Source organism: Biomphalaria glabrata, chromosome 10, assembly GCF_947242115.1.
Source record: "Biomphalaria glabrata chromosome 10, xgBioGlab47.1, whole genome shotgun sequence".
Classification (NCBI taxonomy): Eukaryota; Metazoa; Mollusca; class Gastropoda; family Planorbidae; genus Biomphalaria; species Biomphalaria glabrata.
In genome coordinates this window covers 44527973-44541350 of record NC_074720.1, presented here as the reverse complement: position 1 = coordinate 44541350, position 13378 = coordinate 44527973, and the positions used below count along the sequence as shown (strand labels likewise).

Genomic DNA, 13378 nt, shown 5'->3' with positions numbered 1-13378 from the left:
TTGAACACGACGTCATCAAAAATATTGTTACAGTCAGTTCATCAAAATGAAGTTGTCGGTCGACAAGCTCAAAACAGGAGTCAGCCGAAAATGCAAGCCTGAAACTTTTTATTGGGCTCCAGCTATTCAACTGATGCACGTTTGCAAAACAAATGTTAAAAAAAAAAGGATGAAAATAGAAGCCATCAGATGTATATGATTGTGCAGGAACAGTTGGGATTTGTGTCGTTTGTATCACGCTCATCTCTCATCCACTGAGACATTGTGAAGCGATGTAACCAGTGATGTTTCGAAACATCTCTATTTAATTGTGATGAGGATATCTACAAACGTTTGTGTACAAATATGTGATAATTCGCAGATTTTTCATCTCTGCACTTAATGTGGTGATCAAAATGTATTTGCGATTCCCAGTGAAATCATTCTTTGAGTGCTTAAAAAAGAAATTCATAAGGATGTATAACTGTGTTAGACGTCTTCATTTATATTCCGATGGAAGGTTTGTAACAATAATTAAGTCACACTCAAGGAACATAAGAACCTGTCCATCAAAGGAAATATCGCCGCTCGTGATGCAACGCACACTAATCAACATTTGTACTTGCAGACCAACTAAATAGTTGCGGAGAAAACACATTTAATTGATGACTTTACTATGTTTAGCTTAGGACTTTTCAAAAGCGAAGACTGGACTCTTTAGCCATCTTCGTGTTCATAGGAAGGATTAATGGAGGACTTTTAAAATCGAAGACTGGACTCCTTAGCCATCTTCGTGTTTATAGGAATGATTAATGGATGAATTTTAAAAGCGAAGACTGGACTCCTTAGCCATCTTCGTGTTCATAGGAATAATTAACGTAGGAATTTTAAAAGTGAAGACTGGGCTCTTTAGCCATCTTCATGTTAAAAGGATGTAGTTGAGGACTTTTTCAAAGAAGATCGGTCTCGGTGGCCATCTTTGTACTTATAGGAAAGGATATTGTATTATGTTTTAAACATGAGGATTTTTAGCTGAGGACTAGATGTATTAATAGTCATCAATTGAATTGTTGATCCAAGACAAAATAGTTGGTTATGTCTGTGTGCATTTGTAGACAACCCAGCAGTGCACATCCTTTTTCTTGTTTTGCTTTTTTCACGTGCTACAATGCCTTGGACAAAGCATCATCATAACTTGGAATGTTTAAAGGCATTATAAAAATATCATAGAAGAATGAGTTTGTGAAATAACCGGTTATTTCAGTTCAGTTGAATAATAGTTGGGACATAATTAGTTGAGTGCAAGCTTTGAGGCTGATTCAACTCACTCGACATTAGTTGAGTGCGAAGTTTGTGAGGCTGATTCAGCCCTCAAACCGGATGCTTGTAGACCACCTTCAATAGCTTGAACACGACGTCATCAAAAATATTGTTACAGTCAGTTCATCAAAATGAAGTTGTCGGTCGACAAGCTCAAAACAGGAGTCAGCCGAAAATGCAAGCCTGAAACTTTTTATTGGGCTCCAGCTATTCAACTGATGCACGTTTGCAAAACAAATGTTAAAAAAAAAAGGATGAAAATAGAAGCCATCAGATGTATATGATTGTGCAGGAACAGTTGGGATTTGTGTCGTTTGTATCACGCTCATCTCTCATCCACTGAGACATTGTGAAGCGATGTAACCAGTGATGTTTCGAAACATCTCTATTTAATTGTGATGAGGATATCTACAAACGTTTGTGTACAAATATGTGATAATTCGCAGATTTTTCATCTCTGCACTTAATGTGGTGATCAAAATGTATTTGCGATTCCCAGTGAAATCATTCTTTGAGTGCTTAAAAAAGAAATTCATAAGGATGTATAACTGTGTTAGACGTCTTCATTTATATTCCGATGGAAGGTTTGTAACAATAATTAAGTCACACTCAAGGAACATAAGAACCTGTCCATCAAAGGAAATATCGCCGCTCGTGATGCAACGCACACTAATCAACATTTGTACTTGCAGACCAACTAAATAGTTGCGGAGAAAACACATTTAATTGATGACTTTACTATGTTTAGCTTAGGACTTTTCAAAAGCGAAGACTGGACTCTTTAGCCATCTTCGTGTTCATAGGAAGGATTAATGGAGGACTTTTAAAATCGAAGACTGGACTCCTTAGCCATCTTCGTGTTTATAGGAATGATTAATGGAGGAATTTTAAAAGTGAAGACTGGGCTCTTTAGCCATCTTCATGTTAAAAGGATGTAGTTGAGGACTTTTTCAAAGAAGATCGGTCTCGGTGGCCATCTTTGTACTTATAGGAAAGGATATTGTATTATGTTTTAAACATGAGGATTTTTAGCTGAGGACTAGATGTATTAATAGTCATCAATTGAATTGTTGATCCAAGACAAAATAGTTGGTTATGTCTGTGTGCATTTGTAGACAACCCAGCAGTGCACATCCTTTTTCTTGTTTTGCTTTTTTCACGTGCTACAATGCCTTGGACAAAGCATCATCATAACTTGGAATGTTTAAAGGCATTATAAAAATATCATAGAAGAATGAGTTTGTGAAATAACCGGTTATTTCAGTTCAGTTGAATAATAGTTGGGACATAATTAGTTGAGTGCAAGCTTTGAGGCTGATTCAACTCACTCGACATTAGTTGAGTGCGAAGTTTGTGAGGCTGATTCAGCCCTCAAACCGGATGCTTGTAGACCACCTTCAATAGCTTGAACACGACGTCATCAAAAATATTGTTACAGTCAGTTCATCAAAATGAAGTTGTCGGTCGACAAGCTCAAAACAGGAGTCAGCCGAAAATGCAAGCCTGAAACTTTTTATTGGGCTCCAGCTATTCAACTGATGCACGTTTGCAAAACAAATGTTAAAAAAAAAAGGATGAAAATAGAAGCCATCAGATGTATATGATTGTGCAGGAACAGTTGGGATTTGTGTCGTTTGTATCACGCTCATCTCTCATCCACTGAGACATTGTGAAGCGATGTAACCAGTGATGTTTCGAAACATCTCTATTTAATTGTGATGAGGATATCTACAAACGTTTGTGTACAAATATGTGATAATTCGCAGATTTTTCATCTCTGCACTTAATGTGGTGATCAAAATGTATTTGCGATTCCCAGTGAAATCATTCTTTGAGTGCTTAAAAAAGAAATTCATAAGGATGTATAACTGTGTTAGACGTCTTCATTTATATTCCGATGGAAGGTTTGTAACAATAATTAAGTCACACTCAAGGAACATAAGAACCTGTCCATCAAAGGAAATATCGCCGCTCGTGATGCAACGCACACTAATCAACATTTGTACTTGCAGACCAACTAAATAGTTGCGGAGAAAACACATTTAATTGATGACTTTACTATGTTTAGCTTAGGACTTTTCAAAAGCGAAGACTGGACTCTTTAGCCATCTTCGTGTTCATAGGAAGGATTAATGGAGGACTTTTAAAATCGAAGACTGGACTCCTTAGCCATCTTCGTGTTTATAGGAATGATTAATGGAGGAATTTTAAAAGCGAAGACTGGACTCCTTAGCCATCTTCGTGTTCATAGGAATGATTAACGTAGGAATTTTAAAAGTGAAGACTGGGCTCTTTAGCCATCTTCATGTTAAAAGGATGTAGTTGAGGACTTTTTCAAAGAAGATCGGTCTCGGTGGCCATCTTTGTACTTATAGGAAAGGATATTGTATTATGTTTTAAACATGAGGATTTTTAGCTGAGGACTAGATGTATTAATAGTCATCAATTGAATTGTTGATCCAAGACAAAATAGTTGGTTATGTCTGTGTGCATTTGTAGACAACCCAGCAGTGCACATCCTTTTTCTTGTTTTGCTTTTTTCACGTGCTACAATGCCTTGGACAAAGCATCATCATAACTTGGAACCACATTTCCATCGACATGAATATTGATCATATAATTGACTTTTTTTTTTTTTATAATTATAAAGTTCCATTTCATATTTTTTTTTTATAATTATAAAGTTCCATTTCAGATCTTTTAATTTTTTCCAGTAATCCAACCACACAAAAACTTAATCTTCTATCAGCCTTCTCATGTTGCAGTGTTAACTTTTTATGTTCCTTTGTCTTCTTCATTGCTTATCTGAATTAGCTCTTGCTACTTTAGAAGTAAAATAACTGTTTTCTCTTACTTTATTTACAAATTCAAATTCATTCTTTAATAACATATAGCCTCCAATTAACTTTTAAAAAAATATTGTTAAAGGACTCTTTGGATTGCATCCAATTATCAATTCAAATGGAGAGTAGCCAGGAGTAGTTCTATCATCAATCAGTAGTTATCATTGCCTTTGTAAGTGACCTCTAGCGTTCTCACCCTGAAGCCGCATGCAACCATGTGCTCTCTTCTGTGTCTTATAAATAGAGAGACTTCTTTTGGTCTGACAGTTATGCTGGGCAGGGCATGTATTCCATATGGGTGATGAACGTATGCCAAAAGCAGTCTTTTTTGGTGAGGTGAAAGATGAACATGGTAACAGTGAATATTTGCAATAATCAGGGGACAAACATTTTTCATCACCATAGCTGTGATTCTTTCTGTTATCCATGGGCAGTCAATAAATGCTATTGGACATGATATCTTGTTGTTTTGCCAGCATAATTTTCTTACTGTTACCCATCATATTTTCTTAGTTTTACCTGTCATATTTTCTTAGTTTTACCTGTCATATTTCCTTAGTTTTACATGTCATATTATCTTAGTTATACCTGTTATATTTTCTTAGTTATACCTGTTATAGTATCTTGTTTTAACATGTTTATCATTAGTGACTGTGGTATATTTCACTAGTACACCATTAACATATGCTGGAAAAAATTCCAGTTCTACTTCAATATTATATACTGTAGGTTGGAACTTCATTTGTATTAACATTATTACTTTGTTACCTATTCTGATTTCCAATTCCTTATCTATTTCTTGGTACATTATATTTTTGGAGAATTAGATTCTTGTCTTTGATGTTGATAATAAATTTCTCTTTGGTGATCTAGATTCCAATAATATTGCTTTTAACAGGATGCATTTCTTTCTTTGTTCTCTCTATTAATGAGTTAATAACACTCAAAGTCTTGCCTCTTAGTTTACATATGAATATATTAGAACAAGTATCTTCATTGTAATTGCAAGTTTTACAGATAGTCTGAAAATAACTTCAGTATTTCATCAGTTTCTTTAAGGTCCCTCATTTTTTGCCTATAAATATTCTCTTTATGCTCACGCTTGGTAGTTTCTGTTTTGTCTCCCTTGTTTTGAATTGCAGCTTTTATTTTTCAGTTGTTTTTTTTTTTTAATTTCTGATTCTTTGTCTGGTTTTGCTTCCTTTTAATTTCTTTCAGCATCTAGTTGCATTTCTCTCTTCTCTTTGTGCTCTCGCCAACTCTTTAAAATATCAACTTGATTTTCTTTCCTTTCCATTTATGTCAAAACATCTTTCTTTTCTTCATCTTTAAGACCAAACAATTCAGCAACTTTCTTTACTTCAGTATATCCATCCATGTATCTATTAATACTTATCAAATGTACCAATGCATTCTGTACTTTTTTATAGATAATAATGATATCTAATATCTTTTATAGTTTACAATCACTGACAATATTATCAAGCCAATACTATTGTGATTAACATAACACACTAAATTGTCAACAATCTAATAATCAATGTCATAATCAATTATTATGTCTTTACAATATATTATTTTGTCATATAGAAAGAGAAAACAAAATTAATAAAATATTATAATGTAAAAAAAAAATGTAACAAAGTTTATACCAAATGTTACAATTATATAAATGATGATATGATGACTCAGTGCACTGAAAACTTTGATTAAATTGAGGAGGATTCGAGCAACACATTGACCTCACTCTCTTACCCTAAAGCACATCCTGTTCCAAAAGCATGATTTGGTCTATATATAAAAAAAACAAGCACAGCAGGAAAAAGACAGAAAATTTTCAAGAAATACTACATATACTTACAAATATAAATAAAAATGACTTAAAGACCCCAAGAAATTGTGCACAATATTAATACAATGTAAACATTAAAATAAACAATAGTCTAAACACAAAAATCTACAGTGTTAAATCTGCGACCTCTAAAACCTTATGTTCTGATCATATATATATTTTTTTTACACATTGAAAAATGACAAAATTTAACAAGGACACAATATCAGTGATACCAAATTTTGACAAGAACAATACTGTCAACAGCTTTCTAAATATAGAACATAAAAATTAAAAATGAAAATCAAAATTATCAGTAATATATTTCAATACTGATTATCTTCCTGTAATGTCATTGAATACTAGCACTGATATAGCTCATCACTTTGAAGAGTGCTTCTTAATCTTTTCACTGTCCAACTTCAATAGAATGTATATATAAATATATATACTGTTACTTGAGTTATATAATATATATCAGCACAAAATTACTGCCTGTGTCCAAATTTACAATTACTGTCCAACTTCAATACAATATATATACTTGTACTGCACAAAATTACTATTATTTGATGAGATATATAATATACACAAATGTACTGTCTGCCTGTGTCAAAATTTACAATTACAGTTCAACTTCAATGCAATATATATACTTGTACTGCACAAAATTACTGACTATTACTTGATGAGATATATAATATACATTGGCATAAAAATATTGTCTGCCTGTGTCAAAATTTACAATCACTGTCCAACTTCAATATACTATTTACTAATTAATTGTTGGTGCAACTGAAGTGTCTGGTCAATTTTTGGGGCACCTTTTTCATTTTTCAACTGTCTAGGAGTGTTTACATACTATTTACTAATGAGATATATAATATACACAAATGTAGTGTCTGCCTGGGTTAAATTTTACAATTACAGTTCAACTTCAATGCAATATATACACTTGTACTGCACAAAATTACTGACTATTACTTGATGAGATATATAATATACATTGGCATAAAAATATTGTCTGCCTGTGTCAAAATTTACAATCACTGTCCAACTTCAATATACTATTTACTAATTAATTGTTGGTGCACCTGAAGTGTCTGGTTGCACTTTTTCATCCTTCAACTGTCTACAAGTGTTTACATACTATTTACTAATGAGATATATAATATACACAAATGTACTGTCTGCCTGTGTCAAAATTTACAATTGCAGTTCAACTTCAATGCAATATATATACTTGTACTGCACAAAATTACTATTACTTGATGAGATATATAATATACATTGGCATAAAATTATTGACTTCATCTGTCTACGAGTGTTTACATACTATTTACTAATGAGATATATAATATACACAAATGTACTGTCTGCCTGGGTTAAATTTTGCAATTACAGTTCAACTTCAATGCAATATATATACTTGTACTGCACAAAATTACTGACTATTACTTGATGAGATATATAATATACATTGGCATAAAAATTTTGTCTGCCTGTGTCAAAATTTACAATCACTGTCCAACTTCAATATACTATTTACTAATTAATTGTTGGTGCACCTGAAGTGTCTGGTTGATTTTTTGGGGCACTTTTTCATCCTTCAACTGTCTACGAGTGTTTACATACTATTTACTAATGAGATATATAATATACACAAATGTACTGTCTGCCTGTGTCAAAATTTACAATTACAGTTCAACTTCAATGCAATATATATACTTGTACTGCACAAAATTACTGACTATTACTTGATGAGATATATAATATACATTGGCATAAAATTATTGACTTCATCTGTCTACGAGTGTTTCCATACTATTTACTAATGAGATATATAATATACACAAATGTACTGTCTGCCTGTGTCAAAATTTACAATTACAGTTCAACTTCAATGCAATATATATACTTGTACTGCACAAAATTACTGACTATTACTTGATGAGATATATAATATACATTGGCATAAAAATATTGTCTGCCTGTGTCAAAATTTACAATCACTGTCCAACTTCAATATACTATTTACTAATTAATTGTTGGTGCAACTGAAGTGTCTGGTTGATTTTTTGGGGCACTTTTTCATCCTTCAACTGTCTACGAGTGTTTACATACTATTTACTAATGAGATATATAATATACACAAATGTACTGTCTGCTTGTGTCAAAATTTACAATTACAGTTCAACTTCAATGCAATATATATACTTGTACTGCACAAAATTACTGACTATTACTTGATGAGATATATAATATACATTGGCATAAAAATATTGTCTGCCTGTGTCAAAATTTACAATCACTGTCCAACTTCAATATACTATTTACTAATTAATTGTTGGTGCACCTGAAGTGTCTGGTTGATTTTTTGGGGCACTTTTTCATCCTTCAACTGTCTACGAGTGTTTACATACTATTTACTAATGAGATATATAATATACACAAATGTACTGTCTGCCTGTGTCAAAATTTACAATTACAGTTCAACTTCAATGCAATATATATACTTGTACTGCACAAAATTACTATTACTTGATGAGATATATAATATACATTGGCATAAAATTATTGACTTCATCTGTCTAGGAGTGTTTACATACTATTTACTAATGAGATATATAATATACACAAATGTACTGTCTGCCTGGGTTAAATTTTGCAATTACAGTTCAACTTCAATGCAATATATATACTTGTACTGCACAAAATTACTGACTATTACTTGATGAGATATATAATATACATTGGCATAAAAATTTTGTCTGCCTGTGTCAAAATTTACAATCACTGTCCAACTTCAATATACTATTTACTAATTAATTGTTGGTGCACCTGAAGTGTCTGGTTGATTTTTTGGGGCACTTTTTCATCCTTCAACTGTCTACGAGTGTTTACATACTATTTACTAATGAGATATATAATATACACAAATGTACTGTCTGCCTGTGTCAAAATTTACAATTACAGTTCAACTTCAATGCAATATATATACTTGTACTGCACAAAATTACTGACTATTACTTGATGAGATATATAATATACATTGGCATAAAATTATTGACTTCATCTGTCTACGAGTGTTTACATACTATTTACTAATGAGATATATAATATACACAAATGTACTGTCTGCCTGGGTTAAATTTTACAATTACAGTTCAACTTCAATGCAATATATATACTTGTACTGCACAAAATTACTGACTATTACTTGATGAGATATATAATATACATTGGCATAAAAATATTGTCTGCCTGTGTCAAAATTTACAATCACTGTCCAACTTCAATATACTATTTACTAATTAATTGTTGGTGCAACTGAAGTGTCTGGTCAATTTTTACGGCAACTTATTCATCCTTCAACTGTCTACCAGTGTTTGATTTGTGATAGGGTAAAGCAATTGTGAATATGTAATATTTAAAATAGATTTTTATTCATTTATGTAAATGTTTACTATTTTCACCATCTGAGCTGTGAATGAATCTTGTTTTTAATGACCCAACTGTATAAAACTTAGCTCTTGAGCTATGAAGGGGGAATAACCCTTGAGGGATTATGGGCATGACATAGCCTTAATTGTGCTGATGTGCCAAAAAAACAAAATATCAATACCTTCCAACTGTTGGGCACCTATATGGTCATCAATTGTTGGAATACTTCATCCATCATACCAACTGTTGGGCACCTCAAGTGTGTCCTGTCAGTTATTGGGGCACCACAAGTGTCCTAACGACTGTTTGGGCACCTCAAATATCCTTTTAACTCTAGAGGCACCTTAGGTATTGTATCTATTGTTGAAGCACTTCAAATGTCCTATCATTTGTTGGGACATCTCATTTATCCTAACAACTGTTGGGCACTTCAATATTCTTATTTTTGGGCACTCTAAGTGTTCTATCAATTGTTTGGGCATTCCAAATGTCCTATCAATTGTTAGGCACCTCATCGATCATACCAACTGTTGTCCACCTCAAGTCTGTCCAATCAGCTGTTGGGGCACCACAAGTTTTTCAACACCTTTTTAGGCACCTCAAATGTCCTTATAACTGTTGGGGCACCTCAATATCCTATCAATTGGTAGGGCACCTCAAGCATCCTATCAATTGGTAGAGCACCTCTAGTGTCCTATCAATTTGTAGGGCACCTCTTGTCCTATTGTTTGGTAGGGCACCTTTTTAGGCACCTCAAATGTCCTTATAACTGTTGGGGCACCTCAATATCCTATCAGTTGGTAAGGCACCTCTTCTTTCCTACCAACTGTTAGGTCACCACAAGTCTCCTATTAACTGTTGGGGTACCTAAAGTATCCTATCATGGGGCATCTCATTCATCCTAACAACTCTTATTGTTGGGGCACTCTGTCCTATCAATTGTTGGGCACCTCATCCATCATACCAACTGTTGTTCACCTCATGTGTGTCCTATCAGTTGTTGGGGCACCACAAGTGTCCTAACTACTGCTTGTCTTTTTAACTTATGTGGCACCTCAAGTGTCCTATTAACTGTTGGGGCACATCAAGTATTCATTCAACTCTCTCTCTCTCTTTATATTATACTATATTATATTATGTTAGTTTTGATTACTGTTATAAATAAATAAATAAATATATATGATTATGGTTATTATATATTATACATAATCTGCAGTGTTTTTACAAATGTGTAGTCCTGTTTATTACTCCCAGAAACACTTTTTTTTTTCAGTGTCATTAGCAACATATGAATTTATATATTTGAAATGTTTAATCACACTTCTTTTTACTGAAGTTTAATTTTTTGTTAACAGATATCAAGCTACAAAATTAAATTCCAATTTTTTAGGTTCTCGCCTATATCTGGAATTTATATCTATATATTAAGTTTTGTTACCTTGAACTCTTTCAAGTTTTTGTTACACAACTTTATATTTCAGATTCTTTTTGTTCTTCCTTAGGTTCAAATGTATCAGTTGTTTTTGTTGACAGATATCAAGGTACAGAAATAAGAATCTAATTTAGAGTTTTTTAAAGCTTGATTAGTCATAATATTTGCACTATTATTTTCAATATGTGCCAGAGTGTCTGCTAAATGTAACTAGTATGATTAAAAACATGGTCATTGCAAAGTCTAACATATGGACAAGTAGGATGCTTGTGGCTTGATTCAGTGAAAGAATGTTGGACAAGCAGAAGTGTTATGGAGTGTGTGTGTGTGTGTTTTTATGGTGACTGTGGAAAGAGGTTAGCGATTGGATGTGAATGATGCAAAAGTGGCATTGTCGTCACTTGGTCTTAGGGGAGACGACTCCAGAATGTAAGACTGAAAGGTTGTGTTATTGTAGTGAGTTAGATTGTAAGAAATTTTATTACTTAAGTCTCTACTACATTTATTTCATGTGATCACAAGTATTATAAATGTTATATTTAGTTTCGTTCACTAGGAAGTTGTTCAAGTTCTTATTAGCTAAGATATATTATGCCTTCAACAGTTTAGTTGCCTACCAGCAGTTTGGTGCTACAAGTCAACAACAGTCAGACTAAATTAAATAAAGCCATGTCTATTTCTACATGATTTTGTTGCTACTAACCTGGTGTTACTAACAACTAACTTGAAAAGGGAGAGGGGAATTATCATCTTATTCATGCTCTAACTCTTCAAATTCTATAGAATTGCAGAGAACTGACATGAAATAAAACATTAACAAAATGTGTATTATAATTGTCATTTTTCCTCTACTTAGCATTTTTTTGTCTCCTAGATTTTCATATTTTGTTGAAGTCATTTCAGTTCTCAATTATTTTGTGCACTAAGTTACAAGAAAAAATTCAAGCAAAAGAGGTCACTACACTAAGACTTTGTCTTCTCATAAGAATGGATGGCTGCCTGGTCATGTGATATGTGTGCTGGACTGTGTGTGGTCATCTTGATGCTCATATCTTGCCTGATGACATTTATTCTGCTGGACATTTGGTCAAGGAAGTAGATTCTCTTCAGCTCTCAAGAAACATTCAAAACATGTCAAACATTTGACAAGAATATCAAGCAAGTGCAGTGTACATGTAAGTAATGTTGAAACATTATCTGATCTCATTTATGCATTCTTGAGGACGATCTGCAGCCACTAAACCAGTTACATCAGATCTGGATAAAGTGGTCGCCTCCTCTTCATTAAGGCTAGAACAGAAAGATTTTATTATTCTTTTACTCTACTTTCTGTCAGTGTGTTTCATAGTCATTTGTCACATCATTAAGAAACTTAGTTCATTAAGCACTGGCTGTATAAGACTGTGTGTTTATATGTTTATATGTGTGAATGTTGTTCCTGTTTGCATCTATATTGTCTTTGTTATAGTGGTAATCCTAAGGATAATTGTAATCAAACTGAATTTTCATTTGTTTGGATCTTATCTCGTGGGAATTTTAAACTTGATAATTTGCTCTTTGCTTACATTTTGATTTTTAAGTACATTCTAAAAGAAATACAATACATAAGGATAGTAAAAGGAGAGCAAACAATATAGAGATTGGCTGAAGCAATATAAAGAAAGTGAGATCAAATAAAAGAATATATAAAAAGAATAAACCTAGAGAATTTGAAACAATCTAGACAGTCTCTGTAGCTATTTGGAAAGATTGCTATTGCCAACTAAACAAAACAAATTAGTTTGGACTACAAGCAAAAGAACTTAAAAAGTTGTGATTTTATTTTCTAGAAAAGCACAAACTTTATAGCAGAATTTTCACTCTAAATATTAAAGCTTTCTGTATTCTGTACATTAGATACACTAAATAGCTAGTTATTTATAGTTTTTTGGCATAATTGAAAATCTTTAATAAATTCCTTAGAATTTAAAGGCTTAATAAAACTTAAATTTTTTTTTCACTTAATTTGGGTAGTTATTCTTTGCTGCTGTAGTAGGTGTCTTGAGTGTATTTTTTTTCTTTAAAGTTTATTCATAAAATACTAAGTTAAAACATAAAGCTGCATCATCAGAATAGTTTTATTGAACATGAAAAGAAAAGCAATAGAATTTTTTTTTTTCCCTTTTCAAGGCAAAAGTTTTTCTTATTCTTATTTAGACCAACATGATGAAGATGTAGACCAACATGATGAAGATGTAGACCAACATGATGAAGATGTAGACCAACATGATGAAGATGTAGACCAACATGATGAAGATGTAGACCAGCATGATGAAGATGTAGACCAGCATGAAGATGTAGACCAACATGAAGATGTAGACTGACATGAAGATGAAATGTAGACCAAAATATTTATCAAGAGATGTATGGAATAAAAAGGTAAGCAAAGCTATGTATATCAATTAATATTTTTTTTTATACTAAACCTCTAAGTAAAGCTTTGCCAAGTTTTGTGTTTCACTGACTATGAAAATGTTTTGATTGATTTTT

At 32.6% G+C, this 13378-nt stretch overlaps 1 long non-coding RNA gene across 10 annotated transcripts in view; it reads left to right on the top strand.

Annotated features, from left to right (window-relative positions):
* Positions 1-13378, top strand: part of LOC129928807 (uncharacterized) — a 31126-nt gene that overhangs the window by 15497 nt on the left and 2251 nt on the right. For 6 of the 10 annotated variants that reach the window (XR_008780285.1, XR_008780282.1, XR_008780281.1 and 3 more), the window contains exons 6-8: positions 10899-10958; positions 11454-12024; positions 13046-13267. This is a non-coding gene — a long non-coding RNA (uncharacterized LOC129928807). The remainder of the gene's footprint in view (positions 1-10898; positions 10959-11453; positions 12025-13045; positions 13268-13378) is intronic. The other 4 variants (XR_008780277.1, XR_008780283.1, XR_008780284.1 and 1 more) reach the window with 4 other exon arrangements.